The sequence below is a fragment of the Corvus cornix genome, chromosome Z, assembly GCF_000738735.6.
Source record: "Corvus cornix cornix isolate S_Up_H32 chromosome Z, ASM73873v5, whole genome shotgun sequence".
In the NCBI taxonomy this organism is placed as follows: Eukaryota; Metazoa; Chordata; class Aves; order Passeriformes; family Corvidae; genus Corvus; species Corvus cornix.
In genome coordinates this window covers 72,318,737-72,339,101 of record NC_046357.1, presented here as the reverse complement: position 1 = coordinate 72,339,101, position 20,365 = coordinate 72,318,737, and the positions used below count along the sequence as shown (strand labels likewise).

The 20,365-nt window shown below is 43.5% G+C and overlaps 1 long non-coding RNA gene across 1 annotated transcript; it reads right to left on the bottom strand.

Moving 5' to 3' along the window:
• Positions 1 to 1,703: 1,703 nt before the first annotated feature.
• LOC109145498 lies at positions 1,704 to 20,299 on the bottom strand. The gene is made up of 3 exons (XR_002046888.2): positions 20,202 to 20,299; positions 19,661 to 19,833; positions 1,704 to 2,328 (listed from the first exon to the last, which is right to left on the bottom strand). It is a non-coding gene; the product is annotated as an uncharacterized LOC109145498 (long non-coding RNA).
• Between the last annotated feature and the right edge of the window lie 66 nt (positions 20,300 to 20,365).

Here is a 20,365-nt window from a genome sequence, read left to right as displayed (position 1 = left end):
AACTAGAGAACAAATGTCTAAGTTCTGAGAGATGGATTTGGGGAAATAAGCATTAATTTATTACAAGAATCTTAGTCATAGATGAAGAATCCATTTCTTGAGCACATAACTTTCTATTTGAAAGTATGCTTCAATCCAGCTGGGTTGCATACTAAATATGAGATTTTTCTTAATTAGGAAAGAACATATAGTTCTTATAAGTAAGTCAATTTAGCACTTTTCTTATTTGTGTCTGCCTCTGCGTGCATGCAAAATAACCTGTTAACCACCCTGCTTATAAACTCTGTTTGATATTAGGGACTCTCTTATGTTATTCTATACCACATTGCAAATTCTGTTCTCATTGTTGTGCATGCCTGTGACCTTTTGCCTTCAGATTCAGCTGAAGTCCTCTAGGAGGTAACAGAAAGGAAAAAAAAATCTGTAACTTGGCTAGATATAACAGTGGAAGGTCATTAAATCTTGGTGACCAGCTATTCAGTTAGTTTAGTCCATTTAATCATATGGCAGCAAAATAATTGGCAATGGCTCAAGGCAAACTAATTATTCCAATCTGAAACTCGGCAGGGTAACAAGTAAGCTGTGGATGAGGTGGTGATAGATTTTGCACATCTGACAGGCCTGATCTGTGAGGCTCCTGACAAGGAGACTAATGACAACCCAGGAAGTGTTCTCTCTTCAGTCATGTCAAAAAATGAGGGAAGACTGGGAGCAGAAAAACAGCTGCTGGAAAGAGAGGAAAAGACCACTTTCATGAGGAAAAAGGGAGAGAAAGAAGAGTGGGCTCTTTCAAAGCCTCTAATCTAAACCCTAAGGTTGCTTGGCCACAGGGGCACAGAGGCAGGCTAATGTGTACAGTTTGCACTTTTTTTGATGATATTTTTCTCCCCTCTGTATGTCTTGCATCAGCCAGAAAGTAATTAGGCTTGCTGGAAATCATACATATCCTGGGAAAACCATGTGGCAAGCTCAGAGAACTCTTGGACTTGCAGCTTGGGGGAGGAATTAGCTGGAGCACGTTGGGTTATCAGCACCAGTGCTGGAGGCTGACCTGTGAAATCCCAGCCACAAAGGCTGTGGAGTGCCCAAGAGACAGAGCATGAAATCATAGTAGTGTTGACTCAGCCCATTGGAACTCAAAAGACAATATTTGGGTGAGTATTTTCAGGTTAGTGACAGCACAGCCTCTTTCTCTTCGGGAGGTAATCACAGCACTGCTGTCTGGTGAAGCCCTAAGAGGCTCCAGGACACCTTAAAGAAGTAAACATTATTCACTCCTGGAAAAACTTAGTTGGATACCATTCTGGTGCAGGGTGGAAATTCAGATGTTCCTCACTAAGACTTACCTCAAAAATCAGGAGACCTGCCAAAATGTTTGAGGGATAGTTTTGAGGACAGAATTTCCTGGAATGGAGGTACAAAAGCATGTCTCCTTTCTGTGAGGCAGCACAAAAGCTTTCCAAAAAGCAGAGACGGGTGTACCAAAACAACAGAGCAACAAAGTGGAAATTATTCAAGTGGGAGCTGTGAAGAAGTTATCATATCTCACTCTGTAAGGCACAACCTGGTGAGTAGCTGCAAATACCAGAAATTACAACAAAGTTTTATCATTAAGGAAAAGTGTTTTTCCACTGACCCTTAAACAGAGGTTAAGAGCTAATGACAGAAGCCAAAGCTTGAACATTATGAGCAAATAATTCAGAATAAAAATTTCAGTGTTTTGGGGAATAAAACCTCTCTCTCCACAGCAACTTCTGTGATCTTTAGTTCAGAGGGGACTGCACAGGCAGATGCAAGAAAAAGTGAAATAAAGTTTAAGCTGAAGAGATGAGCAAAGTACAAGCGTTTATTAAAGTCACCACATGAAATGTACAACATGTTTATAATCAGACTACTTATTTTTCCCTGTAATTCTTCTGCAGAAACCAGACATGACCATAAAAATTACATAAAGGTCCAGATTCAAAGGGGACTTCAAACTTCCATGGAAAGCAGTGCCCTAGATTAGATCTCCATTTTCTGTCAAACTGTGTCTTGAATACTTTCATCAAGAAAAGTCCACCTCTTTCCTGGCTCCCATGGCTAACTACTCTCATGGTGATTCTTTTTTTTCCCTTGAAACTGAGGAAGGTATCTATAGCTGTCCAATTTGTGGAGATGGTCCTTAAATGAACTTCCACATTTCAGTGTAGAGACCTGGGATCTGATCGCACCCATGATGACTGATGTGAAGAGGGCAATGAGTACTCCTGGCTCTTCTGTGGACATTTTTAATTAACCTTCCATCCCCATTCAGCATCACACCTGCAGCTTCTTCGTGCTTCCACTCTGTAACAGAGCAATAACAGGCTTTTATTTGCTATGTTTCACATCATTTGCCAAATTGAGCTCTGGCTGAATTTTTGCTTTCCTAACTACCTCTCTGCATGCAGGAGCACAATTTCTGTATTTCTTTGTGGTATTCTTACGTTTTCCATCTCTCTCATATCCTTCTTTTGTGTTGGGGCTCCTTCAGTAAGTCACTGTTTAACCAGGATGTTTTCTTGTTATGACTGTTCCTTTTCCTGATGGTGTAGGCCAATTTTATGCCTTGAAACTGAAAATATTCTACTACTCCTGAGCTCCTTTGCCTTCCAAGTGGCACAGAAAGGTGGGTGGATGGTGCAGCACTGTGCTGTTTTTCCCAGCAAATACTGGATTAGCTGGAGGATGGACAGCAGCTGGCATGTGCCACTTGAGTGAGCTGCTGATAAGCAGATGAAACCACTGCGGGTAGTTTTCTTGCAAAAAGGCATGAGAAGAGAGCCTGTCCTGCCCATGCAGGATTTGCTGTGAGTCTGTACACCATTTCTCTAATAAGCTGAGGTTGAGAAATGAAGAATCAGAAGGGTGCTTCTGAGAGCTGATCATTCATACTTAAGACAGGCCTAAGACAAATTTATGGCTGTGGGTGAGTACCTGAGGCTTCAAAACATGAGAAAAAGATCCTTTTCACAGACAATTAGGGAGGAACAGAATTATGAACCTAAGGTACTGGCTGAAGGAAGAGAGAAGTCCTTGTAATTGTCATTTACTCTGTGCAGTGGGCAGAGGGACAATGAAAGCTGAATGAACCTTGCATCCTAAGCACAGCTCCAGTCCTACTGCTCTGCCTCCACGACAAAGAAAGAAGCTGAGGACACCAGTACAAGTGATCCTCACCTCTGTTTGACCCTCCCTACCATTTCACTGACTTTGATAATAGCAGAGAAAGAGCCTGCAGATAAAATGTACTCACAAACTCAATTTTTTCTCCTGCCAGCAGAACTCGCAATCTGAGTATTACCACCCTCCATTTCCTAAAACATCCAACCTCTGGGGAGATTCATCTGAGCAGGAATTCTGCTAGAACAACAGACAACTCTTTGTTATTTGTACTGCTGCAGCACTGGGGGCTCAGATGGAGCTCTCTGACCATTCTCAGCTGGTGAAAACCATGTCCTGGAAAAGCAGTGTGTGGGAGGGTGAGGAGCTGCCCAGCCAGGGTCATACAGCATTTGGAGCTCTAAGGTTTCATACAGATCACAGGCCACTGGCAGTGAATGCAAGTAGTGAGACCTTGCCCAGCAGCCTGAACCAAAACCTGGTTCAGACAGATTCCCCCCACCTGCCGTTCCTCCTTTTTCACATCTGCTTCTTTTCTGAGAACAAACTTTGGCTTCTGGTAGCAGACTACTGAGTCAGCCACATGATCACTTAACCTGGCAGTTCTCACTACTTATTCAGTATTTAACAAGCAGCATTTCACATTATGTTTTCTACAGAAGTAATGTCTTTTTTTTTTACCTCAATGGTGTGGTATCAATTAAATTATTATGTCCATTAACTGAATAGTTAAATAAAATTAAATATTTTGGAGCATCGTTCAAGAAGGAGTATTATTTGTCTTCTTGGGAATGTTATGCAAGTGTGCCACCATGCAGATATGCATTAAATGAGTATTCCTGGCAACCAACATATTATTTATTTATTAAGAATGTGATAAATTCTGTCATATTACATATCTGAAAAAACTGTTGTTAACCAGCATGGATAACCTCAGTGAAACAGAACTAAGAATAGAGAATTAGAATAGTTTGTAAGAGTAAAATCAATAATAATAGAACTAGAATTAATACGAGATGTAATTTTTAATGATATGGAAAACAATCACAGAGGAAGACACCTGAATGTCGTGTATAACCACCACCTAAAATCTGAGTAACACTTCAAGAAATCCTTAACAAATACATTTATCACAGAATCCATGGCACTGAGGGACATAAAAAGTTGTTGATCCTGATGTTGATGTTTTCCCAATATAAATATAACTGAATTTATAATGGACAAACTGGCAACAGGCAAAAATTACTTGTCCAGTGTCTAGGTACCTCTCGAGCAATCCATGATTATGAAAGTCAGGAGGAATCCCATGTTCAAAAAAGGTTAGCTTCCTACCTTATTTAAGGCCAAATGGACTTCACTTTTTAAACTTATCTATTTTATTGTTCATATCAGGACGACACAAAAGATACTCGAGTACCACAAGTAGCATAGATGAGGGATGAGAAACAATAATCCATAAATACTTTAATCAGATAAATGGCTCAATACTTTCTTTTTTTCCTCTAAAGGACTATTTTCTGGATTTCTGAAGAAAAATATTCTATCATACATAATTTCCCTTCAACTGAAAGAATTATTTGGACTCCGCCATCATGTGTAATTTAATATGTTATTGACAGTGTTAAAATGGTTTTGTTAAAAAGAAAAAAAAACAACCAGGAAAAAACCTACTAATTTAATATTTTTTCTTGTTCTCTTTGCACCTATAAAAAGTATTTCCTAGGAAAGAAACTGGCACAAGATGCTTTCAATGAAGACTAGTGTGTGTGGGATTAGACACAGACAGTCAGCTGTCTTTTGCCATGCTGGAAATGAAAGAGCAAATGGGTTATACTTTACTTTTCATAAGAGGTGAAGTGATAATTACAAATTTCTTTCTCCTAACAAAGTATAGAAATCAGAGTCAACTTTGCAACTGAACTTATTAGATTTTATATAGTCACAACAGGTTTTTGTGTTAGTTTTTTTAAGACATGTAAGTAGCAGTTTTTCACTGAATATTCATAAGTTATTGAATGCTACACATAAACTCTGAAATCTAACATCAGGAAACAATATGATTTAGAAATAATATAACTTCAACAAATTCGATTAACATCTGCTGTTTTACCCATGTCAGCATTCATAAAAGCCAAACTTCTGCATATATCTGGAGTACAGATACTAGTCTAAAAAATGAACTCGAGAAATCAGACTTAAAATAAGAAATAAAATGAATCCTCAAACATTATAAGAGAAATTCTTAAGTTTCCTATAAGTATCCTGAAGGAGAAAAGTTAAATTCCCAGGATGTTAAGCTTCAGAAGAAGGATCACCAACCTTAAAAAATGTGTACATCTACCACTGTAATGAGGTTTTTTAAAGTTAACTGCAGGCTAAGTGGAAGCCTGCTAAAATAATCCCGTCGTCGAAGCCAAAAGGAACCCGAGCAGGGTCCGAGGGAGCGGTGACGGGCAGACGTTTCTGGAGCTTCGATGCCATCTGCTGGCTGGGTAAAAAGAGTGCAGTGATCCCGACACATCCACGCAGCGCTTTTCCATTCCCACATGGAAAACTCAGCATGAGCTGTCCGCGCAACCGCCGGTTCCTCACAAAGTGACAGCAGAATTAGAAAAAAAAAAAACAAAACCCAACAAAAATTTCTTGGGACTGAGCAGCTCTCCAGGGAATGGAAAAAAAAGAAGGATAAAAGAAGGATGTAAAACAGTAAACTGACACCTCAACTCTGTGCAAAGAGGGAATAACTATTTCAAGAAAGAGGGAAGTGGGCACCAACTTCGCAGCTTTTAAAAAAGTTTCCCCAGCAAGATTCCTTTCAAGACAGTAACTTTTCTGCTTGGGTCCTAAAGTTAGGACAGGAGTCTATCTTTAAACAAGAGCACTTACACTTCAAAGATGAGAGACGTGAGAAAAAAGCTACAAAAAACCTGTGAGTACAGATGGTCTAAGATTTACATCTTAGTTGTAAACCGCAGATGACTGACAAATAAAACTCCAGGGATAAAAGAGTCAAAAGACTTTTTGTCCTTTGAAGGCCCACAAAAGTGAGATTTCTAGTCTATTTTGCTGGACTCCAGATGTGCAAGTTTGGACTTTCACACTGACAAATTCTGTGACATTCACAAAACAGTAAGGCTTCTGAGACACTTCCACTTCAGAGAGCAAATGGCAATGTCGCTTGGCAGAGAAAAATGAGGCAGTACAGTAAGCAAGCAGTAAGATTTGGGAATCTACCACCTGAAGCAGCAGATATTTGAGAAATACATGCTAAGGCACGAGCTAACTGTTTTTCCCAACCCAATACAGTCAATATGTGTATATTGGAAAAACCAGCACTTATCATATTACAATTAAATGCCTGTTGTAGGGGTGAACAACATTGGCTTTTATAATTGTTTTCCTTGGGGAACGCAGACATGAATCTTCTGGCTAAGCCAATTAATCTCCACTGCAGTCTTATCTGTGGAGCTTTCTGCTGTTTTGGAGGGTCCTTTGCCCTGTCTTTTTTCTCCAGCAGGGTATTAAGAGTGTCTTCTGCAACACTGGAAATCCCTGATGAGATCCCAGAATTGCTTGAACCATGGCAACCAGCTGCAGCAATTGTGCATAGCTGCTGTGCTGAACAGTTGGGGTTAAAATCACTTGGGTTTCCATGCACAGGACACGTGCTCTGTCCTGTTCCCAGCAGGTAGAAGAGGTTTAATGCATCTTGATTGCATTGGGTGGCATGTGTACATGGAAAAACATTCACATGAGCTGCCTGTCTCTGGTGCTTCAGCTGGAAACAGGAAAGCCCCATCTTTTATAAAAAGCAGCACCCTGCTGAGGGTTGTGGATATTTGAGTCTGCTGCCTCTCAGTGTGAAGTGCTGCTGAACATGTATTAGTATTGCTCCACAGCTAGCTTCTTTCTGTTTTCCCCATTACTTCTCTTCTGCTCCTTTTTCTAAGTGTGCACATCGATGGGAGCAGGGTCCTTTCAGTCTTTTCTCTTACAGCAGCCATGCAACAGCAGTGATCAGGAGAATGAGTAAACCTGATAACTCTATAATTTCTCTCCTCAGTGCCAATTAACTTGGACAGCATCACCTCTCCATTGGGTCTCACCAAAGGTTGGTTAAAGTCTGCCTGCTTTGCCTGATCTGATGTTTGCCCTTTATGCTCAAGTTGAATGACTTTATGCTTAGCTTTTAAAGTTCTTACCTCAAGCAAATTATCCCTTTCAGGCCTCTTGCACTTCTAATAATCTTATTTGTATGTGACAATTGTAGTAGAAATGAAGTGTCACTGTAACTACCAATATTTGTAACCTGACATGCAAGTGAACTCTGCATAAATCCTGAAACAGAATTGCTGTTGTTTGGTCCTCTCCTTGATCTCAGAAAACAGCATTTAGCCAAGAAAGTATGAAGACAAACCCAGCAATACCAATCAAATTTGATTTTCCCCTTCACTGAACCTGTTTTCTGACAAACAATTAGTGAATGACTGCTACTTCTTGTTCTCACTGGCAGTAATTTAATTTCCTCTTTCATTTAATTAAAAAAAAAAATATTGTGAAGCTAATTTTCAAGTCATTGCACTTTGCAGAGTCCTCCCAATGGGAGAGGATTGAGCCACATACAGCTAAAATCAAACCATTAGCTGATCGTTTACTTTGGGCAGGATTAGCAGGCAGACCTCTTTACTCCCAGTCAGGCATCCTACCCACTCCTCTGAACCACTTCCTAAACTTGCAGTTGGAAACTGCAGGAGAAGAAAAGAAGAAAAGCTTTCAGTTAGTTGGGAGTAAAAAGGAAAAAACATGCTACTAAATCCCAAGGAAATCAGCCCTCTCTTTTATTCATATTTGATTTCACTGGTAACCATGGGAAACCAGAGCCAAACCTGGTACCCTCTTGTGTACTGCAATCCCTCACTACAGTGCAGACAGAGACAGAAGAGCTGAAATGGAAAAGGGCGTATCAATTAAAGGTAACATATCCCTGGCTCAGTTAGCACTAGAAAAGGCTTTCCCTGAGAGATTCAGGAGGGATCCAACTCTAATTATGAACTGACCAGTTGGACTTGAGACACTCAGCAGTACTGTTTGGTAACAGCATCCTTGGACACGGTATTTTGCAGGGACCTGGTGTGTGCAGCCTGAGCCCACAAGTCCAGGTGATAAGCTGGGTATCAGAAACACACAATCTACTAACTGAAGATGTGACACTGCAGTGTACATGCAATCTGGAGCATGGCTCTGGCCTTTGGGAGAGAGGGAAGGCCCCTTTGAGCTATGACACTGCCACTACCCAGAAGCTGAACTTTTTCCCTCACCAAAGTTGACAGGTAGAGGGAACAATCTGTTAGTCTGTTTTACATTTCAGCCTTTCACAACTCTGTAATTATTCCATCTGCACTAGCTCAATTGTTTGCTGAACCTTGAAATTTGTCTGGTAATTAGTGCTCACCTGGAATGTGTACTGCAGCCAACTAAGAATCTGTGCAGATCTCTCTTAAAGATAGCACCCACCACACTTCTCAGACACCCAACGAATCAAGGCAGTGCTTCCTAGTGAGCCTGCTGCCCCATCAGCATTCAAGCACTTGCTGTGGCAGTTGTGCGCAAATATCTGTGGATGCCTTCGTAAAAGATGACATTGACAATGCACAAGGGAAGTACAGAACAGGGATGTGTGTGTGTGTATCTGCTTGGGTGTTTGGGAGTGTCTAGGCACAACAGCATCACTCAGCCCAAGTCATCTGAAGCAATCCAAAACATAAAAATAGTCTTGAGTACCAAAAGCCATCAAAAAATACTGGGTGTGCTGCTGATGCCCTTTGCACTGAAGAAATATTATCCACTTAACTTAAGGTCATCTTAGAAAAATTAGCAACGCTGGCATGAACAGGGATCAGTGCCATCAAGGTACAGCAGGTAAGGAGCTGACTTCAGGAAGAGTAGGAAGAACACATGGAGAGAGAGGATCTTAGTTCAGGAGTAAGATCTTTGAGGAATTCTCTGGGAACTGACTGTGAGTTTCCTTTAATGACAGTGTTGCAAAATGTGAAAACACCTTGCAGAAACTCAAGTGTATTAGCTCAAAGTCTGCAGGCTCTGTCCACATGTAAAAAGATGTGCCTCTGGAAACTGGAAGAAAGTATAAAAATGTATGCAGCATAGACTCCAAACCCTCTGGCACAACAGTAAGAATTTCTGTGAGATCAGCAGTTGAAAACTGCTGAAAGAGACAGGCAAGCGTGTGTAACTGTGTCCTAAATGTATCTACATGTCACCAAGAAGACAGAGCTGTGAGAAAGCCAAGTGCTTCCACAGGGCAGGTGCAAAGCAAGATCCAGAAGCACAAACCATACGAGTGAGATGCTGCGTAGGCTCCAGCTCAAGTTCAAGAAAGACTAAACCAATTCAAAACAATTGCAGAGAATGACAGCTAAAATATTCGGGGAAAAGGAGGCAAAATTAGAGAAGTTTGGCATATTTAGTCTCAAAAAATACAAGCCAAGAGTAGCACAATTTCTGTACATGAATACAAATAAATGCTGAAAAACATGAGTGGCCATGCTGGCCCAAGACCAAACAGGTTTAAACTGATCCCAAACACATTATATAGGAGACAGGAAGACATTCAGTTTCAGGAGAGGCAGTTTCTGACTCATGATAATTAATTGCAAGAGTCATAGAGTAAAATACCCTGAACCAAACAACAACACAAAACCAACAAAATGCTTCATTTTATTATGTTTTAAGATATTTCTAGGAAATAGGGATTCATATTTGACCTGCTGGGCCTGTCTTATATTCCTGCATTCTACACTTGAGCTAGATCACAGTGTGTGGGCACAGAACTACAGCGTTCCTGCCACGGTTGAGTTTCTGCTTCCCAGAATTGGTTCTCCTGGTGGAATTCATCCTCCCTGGCACCTGTTGCAAGGGAAAGGCCACTAGGGCGATTTCTGGAGGATGTCAGGGATAACACAGGTGTTAGATGTACCAGCTTGGATGACGCTGGTCTGGATGTGCTACCTAAAAATAAGGAAGAACTGGTCAGGGTATAACTGTAATGATCCAGACACAGGGAAGGTCCAGATCCTGGGCCAGGTTGGGGAGTAGGAAGGCCAATAGCCCTAAACCTCACGACAAAAAGCTGCGGCTTACTCAGGAAAGAGGTAGGTGTGAGGCAGCTCTTATGGGAGGCAGCTCTTGTGGCGTTTGAAGGGCAAAGGAGCTCAAAAGAAAAGTCCATGCTGATGCTCAAGGATAAAACACAACAGATATTTTAGGGGGCTGGCTTGGCTAAAAAGAAAACTCATGGTAGAAAAATGCGAAAAAACCAAAAGATGTATAAGCATGGTGGGAGTTAGGAGAGGTTATGACAGAGATTATATTATTATTTCTGCAGAGGTGTGATCAGGGAAATCAAAGCTAAACCGGGGTTCAAGAAGTGCTTCTGCTGCTATGTAAGAAGTAAATCAGGTAAGGAAATTATGACAAATGGGTTGAGTGGTACGCTGACAGCAAATGCAGGCAAACATGGTACTTTGTGTCTTCTTCCTCTCAGTTTCCACTGACACTGTTCCCAGGTGTTGTAGCCCAAAGGAAGGGATGAAGAAGTGGGGGAATTCCAGGAGCAGAGGACATTCAGCTCAGGGGTCTCCTAGAAAATCTTGTTTTATCCAATTCCACTGACCTGAGAGGGGTTTGTCTGAAGGGGGTTGAGTGAGGTGGGTGATGACAGTTGTGAGGCCACTTTCTGCCATCTTTGAAAAGCCCTGTGGAGTCTGAGGGAGGTCCCTGACAATTTTACATGCACCTAGAAGGCACCTAATGATTCTATGATTCCTAGTGCTCCATCAGGTCACTCTGGCTTGGGCAGACAACTCCAGGCACATGAGGCAAAGAGGGTTCATTGGGAGGCTTCAGCACAAAGTCCCACAGGCCTTCCCCACATCTCAGCACTTCTAGCCAGCCCTCCAGGTTCCCATGATTCCTCCCACCAGTGGTCACAGAGATTTTCATAGAATCTTGGAAAGGTTTGGGTTGGAAGAGACCTAAGATAATCTTGTTCCATCCCTCCCCTCCATCCCCAAAAGCAGGCACGTCATCCACTAGATCAGGTTGCTCTGGGCCCCATATAGCCTGGCCTTGAACTCTTCCAGGTACGGGGCACTCACAGCTTCTCTGGTCAGGGCCTCACTATCCTCTGAATTAAGATTTTCCTCCTGACACCTGCCCTTTTTCATCTTAAAGCTATTTCACCTTCTTTTATCACTACATGCCCTTGTAAAAAATCTCTCTCCAGGTCTCTTGGAGCCCCTTATCTACTTGAAGGTGTTCTGAGGTTTCCCTTCACTTCTCCAGACTGAACAACCTCAATTCTCTCAGCCTGTCTCTCCTTAGCAGAGGTGCTCTAGCCCTCTGAGCATCTTTGTGGCCTCCTCTGGACCAGCTCTAACAGGTCCACATCTTTCCTGTGCTGCTCAATCCAGACCTGGATGCAGCTCTCCAGGTGGGGTCTCATGAGGACAGGGTATAGGGGAAGAATCACTTCTCTTGACATGTTGCCCCCACTGCATTTGGTGCAGCCCAGGGTGTAGTTGGCCTTGTGGGCTGCCAGCCCACACCACTGGCTCATATCCACCTTTATATCCACCAGAAGAACCCCCAAGTCCTTCTCCACAGGGCTGCTCTCAGTGAATTCTTCTCCCAGTCTGTGCTATGTCTGGGATTGCCCCAGGTGAGGCACCTTGCACTTGGACTTGTTGAAACTCTTTGGGTTCTCTGGGTCCCCTTCTAGAGCTTGTCCAGGTGCCCCTGGATGGTCCCATCCCTCAGGTGTGCCACTGCACCCTCAGCTCTGTGTCAGCTGCAAACCTGCTGAGGGTGGCCCTGCTCTCCCTGCCCCTGTCACTGTGCAGGTACTGAAGAGGCCAGTGCCAGGACACAGCCCTGAGGGACACCACTCATCACCAGCCTGCAGCTGGACATGGAGCCATTGACCACGACTCTCTGGCTGTGTCCATCCAGCCAACTCCTCATCCACTGAACCCTCCACCCTTCAAATCCATGTCTCTCCAAAGCCCTTTCAGGACTCCAGGTAGATGACATCAGTCGATCTTCCCTTGCTGACCATTGCAGTCATTCCATCACAGAAGGCCACCAGATGGGCAGGGACAATTTTCCCTTAGTGAAGCCATGCTGGATATCTGGGAACACCTCCTTGTCTTCCATGTTGCTTCTATAAGGATCTGCTCCATGATCTTCCCAGGCACAGAGGTGAGGCTCACTGGTCTGTAGCTCCCTGTGTCTCTCTCCTTGTTTTAAAAATAGGAGTGATGCTTCCTTTTTTTCCAAGCACCAGGGAATTCCCTTGACTGCCATGACTTTTCAGGTGTGATGGAGGGTGGCTTGGCAACATCAGCCAACTCCCTCAGGACTCTGGGATTTATCTCATTGGGCTCCACAGTCTTGTGCCTATTTTCTCTCCTATCCAGGATGCAGGGAGGTGGGCAAGGGTGATCCCCTCTGCTCAGCACCCATCAGGCTTCATTCGGGCACTGTGTCCTGTTTGGGGTCCCAGGCAGAACTGACAAACCAGAAGGGCTCAGGGGAGGCCACTGGAACTGTGTGACTGAAATAATCTGAGAAGAGGGTCTGGGGTTGGGGCTGGGTCAATGGTTTAGGGCACCTTGTGCCTCTGGGGATGAGATCAAGCAGATGGGGCCAGCGTCTTCCCAGTGAAGCACACTCCCTGGCAGGAGGGCAAGAGACAGTGACATCAACAGAAAGTAGAGAGGTTCAGCATATGATTAGAAGGGGGAAAAATGAGAATAATTATGCACTATAGCAGGAGCCAGAGGAGGCTGTGGGATCTTTAGAGGCTTTCAAAGTCTGGCTGGACACAGCTCTGAGCATCAGGGTCTGAATTCATTCCAGAATTCATTCTCTTCCCCCAAGTAAAAGTTTGGGGTAGAAGCTACTCATATCTGTGCCAACTACTTTTGTGCTCTGTGACCTAGGAGTTGGTATTGTTTTACACAAGGCTTGATGTAGACAGAGTAACTACACATCCAAGTGAATTCCTGTTGAATCCAGAGGGCTCACACTCCCCAGCTGTTAGGTTACACATATGCTAGGAGAGCAGTGTACTGTAGCAGCTACATTACTCCACAGCAGATGGCCTGTACAAGCTATGAACACCGTGACAAAAGCTTCAGAGAACAGCGTATTGTTCTCTTTTATCTGGCATTCACTAAAGAAAGCAAAGTGTTGGAAAGTGCATGCTCAAAATCAAGTAATGCAAAAATCCATAGTTGGGTCTCTGTTTGATCTTGATCTGTTTTGGTGTTTAATTCCTCACACCACACTGGAAAAGACTGGTCTGTGTGTGTGGCTGTATAACTTAGAACAAATTTGTTTATATGAGTTTTAACTGCATTTTGATTAAATTAAAATACTTTCAGATAACCACAGTGATGACTGGAATATGATTAATGACTCATACAAAAATAAACTGATCTAATTTATTCATAGTAGGCCTAGTTAGACCTGTAGGATTTGATTCGCTATTTTTCAGATGAATATTATTCTTGGAATCGATGTTCTAGATTAATTGCTGACGATTCCTGATGTCATTTTCCTAGAAGCTTTTTATAGAGCACTCAGCAATCCGTTCTGCAACTGCTCCTGAAGTTGGGAAGACTTACCCTGTGACAACTGTCAATAGCAATGGGCTGCCCTGGCTGGCTGCACTATTCACCATTCTAATGGTTCATGCAATTATTGGCCTTGCTCTGGAATATTCAGATGCCTGGCCTTTCCACAGCAGCTCTGCAGAACCACAGGAGGACAATGTACAGCTTCCGGCTCTCGTTTGTCCTTGTTATTACAGGACAGGCAGGGACACAGACAGGACAGAAGCTCAAACAAAGCCTAAATATTAGAATAGCTGGCAAAGAGTCTGCACTCTGAAACACTGTAAAACCCTTCTAGAGCCAGAGCAGCCCTTCCTGCTTGCAGACACAGGCATCAGATAACTGTCTTCAGAGGTGTTTGTCCAACCCCAATCATTTTTATTCCCTTCCCTTCCAGCTGTCTGGCACTCCAAAGAAACCAGTGATTGAATAAGGAAACTTTTCATGGGCAAAAAGATTTTTTCATTTCTAGATAAACTCTCTTGAAGCACACAGAATTCAATACCTCCCTCTCCTAGCTGACAAGTAGTTTCTGCACACAAAGATTTGAAGAGTTTGATTCCAATCAATAGTATGTTAAGGGCATTGACACTGTTGGGATAACCTTCCAGAGTCACTAGCCATGGCTGTTACAAGCCTGGAAGATGACCCCTCCTCTGAAATACTTGGGGCAAGAAGCACTACCAGCCTGGTATTTAACTTCAAGTCCCATTTAGCCTTACTCGGCAAACCCCATTTCCTGAAGTTGCAAAATGACACTGATATGATGGCAAGGGAGCCTATAAACAAACAAACGAAATGATACATGAAGGGGTTAGATTCCAAGTGCAAGCCCAGTGCTGTTGTGAAGCTGAACTGTCAGCAGCAATGCTCCAGGAATAGCTCCTGGAGGCAGCATGCCTTGCAGACACTCCCTGGACTGCGATTCCCCTCCCCACCCCTTGACCCTTACTTCCTTAATAAATGGTATGAAATAAATTAAGAGGGATCTCAAATTAGGAAGTTCATGTACTTACTATAGTTGCTGCTCCTAAATCTCCGTATAGAGGAAATAAATAGCAGTAAAAGGTTTTGCAACTGAATGAGAACATTTATTATATGTTTAAGGAAAATTTGCAGATTAGAGTCAGCTGAGAAATCTTTTGTGGGTTTCCCCATACTCGGTACTGATTTTACTGATGGAAAATATCTAGATATTCCTAATACAATTACTACACCCACATAATTAGCATTATAAATATATAAGCCTGTCAAGATGATAGTCTAACGCACTTGCCACGCTGTTATTTTATAGTGAATTCCAAGTATTCTTGGCAGCTGTTTGAGTGTCAATCAGGCTAAAAAAATTAACAACAGAAAAGCAATCACTCTCAAAATAAAAGACCTAAAGCGTGAACCCTGCATAAAAGAAATTTTAGTCACTTTTATCAATAGAGATTGGGTTTCATTTTGATCTCATACTAACTTTTTGTCAGTGTGTGCGACAAAACTGAACTGTAGGTTCAGACTCCAGTGCTAACATCCATGGTGTCCAAGGGCTGATGGGAACTCCGAAGGGAATTTCCATGCTTCTGAGCGTGCTGCTGAAAATGCACCCAATGATTTCCCTCATCCAAGGCAGCACCACTGCTTCAGAGTGAGATTTCTCCAAGTCCAAAGGATCCAGCCCCTTTTGATGAGCTTTTATTTTCAGACCACATAGCATGCAGACATGAAAGATCACTGATAAATCCAAAGACAAGTAAGATACAGACCCCCTTCTTCCTGCAGCTGGTAGTGGTCGAAGTGGTTACAACCACCTTGCTGCATGCAACCACTGCCTCCATGGTCTCTGCCTAATACCTCACTGTCTAATTAGCTGATTAACCTGCACAGCTGCTCTTTACTATCGTTACAAACAGTGTGAAGCTGCTTCATTGCTAGTCCTGCACAAAAAATGAGGATGACTGAGGAAGTGTGGTAGCAGTTTGGGGGCAAGTAAGCCCCCAAATTATTTCTGTACAGAAAGAGACAATGCTACCAACAGGAGGCAGATAAAGCTCCTGAGTGCATGCAGAATAAGATTAAGGGTGAATTAATTTACACTGTATGAGTTACTGCAAGCTGGAATCTAAGTAGAGGTTCACCTGCTCCAGAGATGTGCTTGCAGTTGGCTCATCCTTCACAAAAGGTCCACTGGCGCTCTCAACTAATTTGTGATACAGAGAAAGCCAGTGGGAGATCTGCACAGAGACATGTGGAACAGCAGAGACCAGTCAACTCAATGGAAAATCTCACCCTAATACTCATGCCTATTTCATGTCAGCAGCCAGTGGGAAAAGCCTGCTTTTGAAGCATTTTTCAGGGATAGGTCACTTATTGTGAACTAAGTGCAAAATGCTGCCTTTCACTAAGGGTAAGGTCATTTTACTACCTGTCAGTGATGGTGCTATCTTCTCTCACCTCTCCATTACCAGCATGTGCTCCATTTGACCCCAAACCCTTCCAGGCTGCGCTGCCCTTCTGGAACTCTTCTACACATCTACTTGTGTAACAATTCTTCCTAACCACCACAACGAGCTCAAAAGCTTGCCTCTTCCTTCCATTACTGCTATTATCCAGACTGACAAGCATCTGCCTGGAGTACTGCCCTCTGCATGCCTCCTCCCAGTTCAACACAGCCAAAACAGGTTCCTTTCTACACCTTAAGGGCCTTGCTCAGGCCATTTCTGCTGCTGCTCTCTTGGTTTTGAAAAGCCTGCACCTACCTCGAAAGGTCTGAAACAGAATGTGCTGTTTTCTTGTAAGCACTGTCTTGGGGTGACTTTATGATGTGTATCTCATATCGCTGCCCTATGCCCAGAAATTAACTTTGTGCCTTTCTGTGCCTCTAAACTGAGCCTGAGAGGGAGAAGGAAAAACTGAGCAAATCTTTTTCAAAGCAGTTTGCAGCTTGTTCAAGGTCACACAGAGACAGCGACTTTTTTTCCCCAGCTGCGGCAGGGGAGGGAGGCAGCACCTGGCTTGCTGCTCCCGGGTCAGCTTTTGGCCAGTTGTTCAGTTTCTTTTTCTCCAGAGAGAGACTGAGAGTTGAATTCTTTTTTTTTTTCTTCCCGCGAATTTTGGATTTTCTCCCTTTTCTGCTGTACTGCTTCAATATCAGAGCACATCAGGAGGACTTTCCACCGAGCACAGAGGGCCTGGCCCTGGGCCAAGCCCCAGCTCCGAGGAGACCAAAGGGAGGACTCTGACACTTTCCCAGGTTTTTTCTCCACAGCGAGAGATTTTATTATTTAGCATTATTTTCCTTTTCCCATGTGTTTGGTAAATAAATAGTTTTTATGTCTTTCCTTTGAGGAAAATTTATTTTCCCCGAACCTGGTGGGGGAGGGGTGGCTGTGCCTTCTCTCAGAGGATATACTTCTAAATTTGGCCAAACCGGTACAGCACATTTCACCCCTTGCTTCCCTAAACGGTTCTTTGGGGTGAGAGTCACCTTCATATTCTTTATCTGCTGTCAGTCCTAGAATCTGGGTAGGACCTGTAAAAATTATGGCAATGATGATAATGACAGGAAGCCTTAATTACATACAGGTATCTAAGACAGTGGGATGACCCAGGTAACAAAGAGGGTGTGTGTACTCACTGCATGTTAGTGCAGAGGTTGAATTGTCTTACCGAGGGCACTGACTTGAGTATTTGCCTCAGTGTTTGCCGTTGAAAACCATGGAAACTTTTCCCAAGATAAGTAGACAAACTGCAGTATCATGCAACAGGGACTTCTGTGGCTGGAGAGGTGACACACACATCGCCTGAGGTGACAACATGCAGATGTGCACATTGATATTGTTACAACAGGTTCTGTAACAATGAGGGTCCTTGAACCCAGGGGTGTGCTCACAGCTCTGAACAGGTATAGGTACAGAGCAGTTTCTGGGGAATCATGGACAACCAAAAAGAGCTGAGGAGGGCAAAGCCACGGCAGCACAAAGCTGGATGAAGAGCACCAGGGAGATCAAGTTACTTGGAAGTGGGAATCCAAAAGTAATCAGTGTATGCATTTGCCACCAAAGTATCTTTCTAAGTCCTGGGCTTCATTTCACATCTCCCTCAAATCAATCCAAGTTTTTTCTCTTTGCATAGGAGAAGTTTGTATGCTCACTGAGTCAGCATATAAACTGTCGTAAATAAAGTTAGCTAACTGTGGTGCTCCAGTCTGAACACAGGGCGATTACCCAAAATACTTCAGACACAGAATGAAAAAAACCACCAAGCACTGGCTGTCAAGGAGAAGCATTATGAAACTAAATTATGAGAGTACTCTGGGGGAAAAACTCTGGCCCTCAATTCTGCAACAGCAAGAAAGAACTGGAGAGTCAAGCACTGCCAGATTTTATGGAGCTGAATGGGCTGAGCTAGAGGAAATGCCAAGAATTTATTTATCCTATTCCCCATACAATGAATTGTCATAAATTCCTGAACCACTCAGAGGGGGGAAAAAAAAAAATCACAGCTTCTTTTTTTTTCTCATTCTATTTCAAAATTCAAATAAATGGTCAGAAAAAAACTTCATGCAAAGCCATTCACAGCCTCTGGAGTTGACTCCCAGTTATTCAGGGGCTTTTTGCAAGCAGAGCTACACAGCCACTGTGCAAATGAACCCTCAGCTAGGCAGAACTGCTTCACACTAACCAGCAAACACAGAAGTCAGAATGAGTAGTTTAACACATTCTGAGCAGAAAAGAGTAGTGAAACTGACACAAACCCTCAGCATGAGGTACTTTAGTTTGCATGTGAAGCTCAGCACCTACGTATCTGGACTGCTGAATGAAAAGTTGAAAAAAAAATCCCTTTTATCTTCAAAGTATGGAGTTAGATTTGGTATCAGGCAATAATGGAAGTGAACAAGCAGCATATTTTAAGTTGTAACCATCCAAGCAAAAAATAGCAAGTGATATTTTCTCTCTTTTTTTTTTCCCTTAATGGCTCTCCACGCAGAGCAAGCAAGTTATTCTGTGGTGTCAAGAATGCCAGATTCCTACTAGCAACAGTCAGCGGTTTCTTTTTAGTTGTGAAAGCTGCAGGAGGCTCTGGCTGTCTGGCAGCTGTGTGTCAGAGCATGAGCAGGACGCTGGCAGAGGCAGCACCTCCAGCCCTGTGTGTACGTGTAACATGTCCCCACTTCCTCACTCCTGCAGGGAAAGGGGTCTCCCGCTTTCCCTCTGCCTGGCACTGCAGTCTGCTGGCCCCTGCTCTGCTGTGCTGCTGGGAGGAAATGGTGAGGAAGCCAACTTATTGTAAAAATGAGTTAGAAGATGGTTCTTATTACAAACATCAAGCTGGCAATGTGGCAGACTAGAAATTCTCTGGCCATTACACAATACTAGGAAATTTGGAGTTTAATTGCAATACAGTGTTAAGTCAGCCTGACATCAGCGTCCCCTTTTTGCGGAAAGACAGCCTGGGTTACAAAGAAAATGCCCTAGGAGATCCTACGCCTGCAGATGGAAGAGGCTACAAGGAGATTCCACACCTGATGATGAAAGGGATTATGAGGTGCAGGGGAAAGGGTCTCTTTCACCAACACAGCTGGCTCAACTTTATTTGTAGCAGCACTCCTCCTTTATTACCTAAGGAGCACCAGGGCAAGCACAGGTTAATAACCCATCAAATGTATGCATCAACTGCTCAAACACTAAACTACAAAGTACTAAACTCACTGTGAGCCAGCAGCATGCACTCACAGCCCAGAAAGCCAAGCAAATCCTGGGCTACATCCAAAGCAGCATGGGCAGTAGGTCAAAGGAGGTGATTCTGCCTCTCTTCTCTTGTGAGACCCTCACCTGCAGTGCTGCATCCAGCTCTGGGGTGCCCAACAGGAGAAGGACATGGAACTGCTGGAGCAAGTCCAGAGGAGGCCACCAATTTCATCAGGAACACCTTCTCTGTGAAGTCAGGTTGAGAAAGTTGGGGCTGTTCAGCTTGGAGGAGAGAAGGTTCTGGTATCTGAAGGAGCCTGCAGGAAGCCAGAGAGGGACACTTCATCGGGAACTGTAGTGATAGGACAAGGAGCGATGGGTAAAAACTGAAAGAGGGGAGATTTAGGTTGGATATCAGGAAAAAACTCTTTACTGTGAGGATGGTGAGACACTGGAACAGATTGCCCAGGGAGGTTGTGGATGCCCCAACCCTGGTGGTGCTCAAGGACAGGCTGGATAAAGAAACCTTGAGCAACCTGGTTTAGCGGGAGGCGTCCCTGCTCATGACAAAGGGGTTGGGACTAGATGGCCCTTTATATTCTATGATTCTATGGAAACTGCACTGGCGGAACTTACGTGCTATAAACCCGCGAGTGTGTATTAATAAACTTGTGGAACAACTTACAAGTACGGTGTCTGCGCCACTCATTTCAAGAAGGACATTGAGGTGCTGGAGTGAATCCAGAGAAGAAAACAGAGCTGGGGAAGGGTCTGAAGCAGCAGGAGCGGCTGAGGGAGCTGGGAAAGGGGCTCAGGCTGGAGCAAAGGAGGCTCAGGGGGGACCTTGTG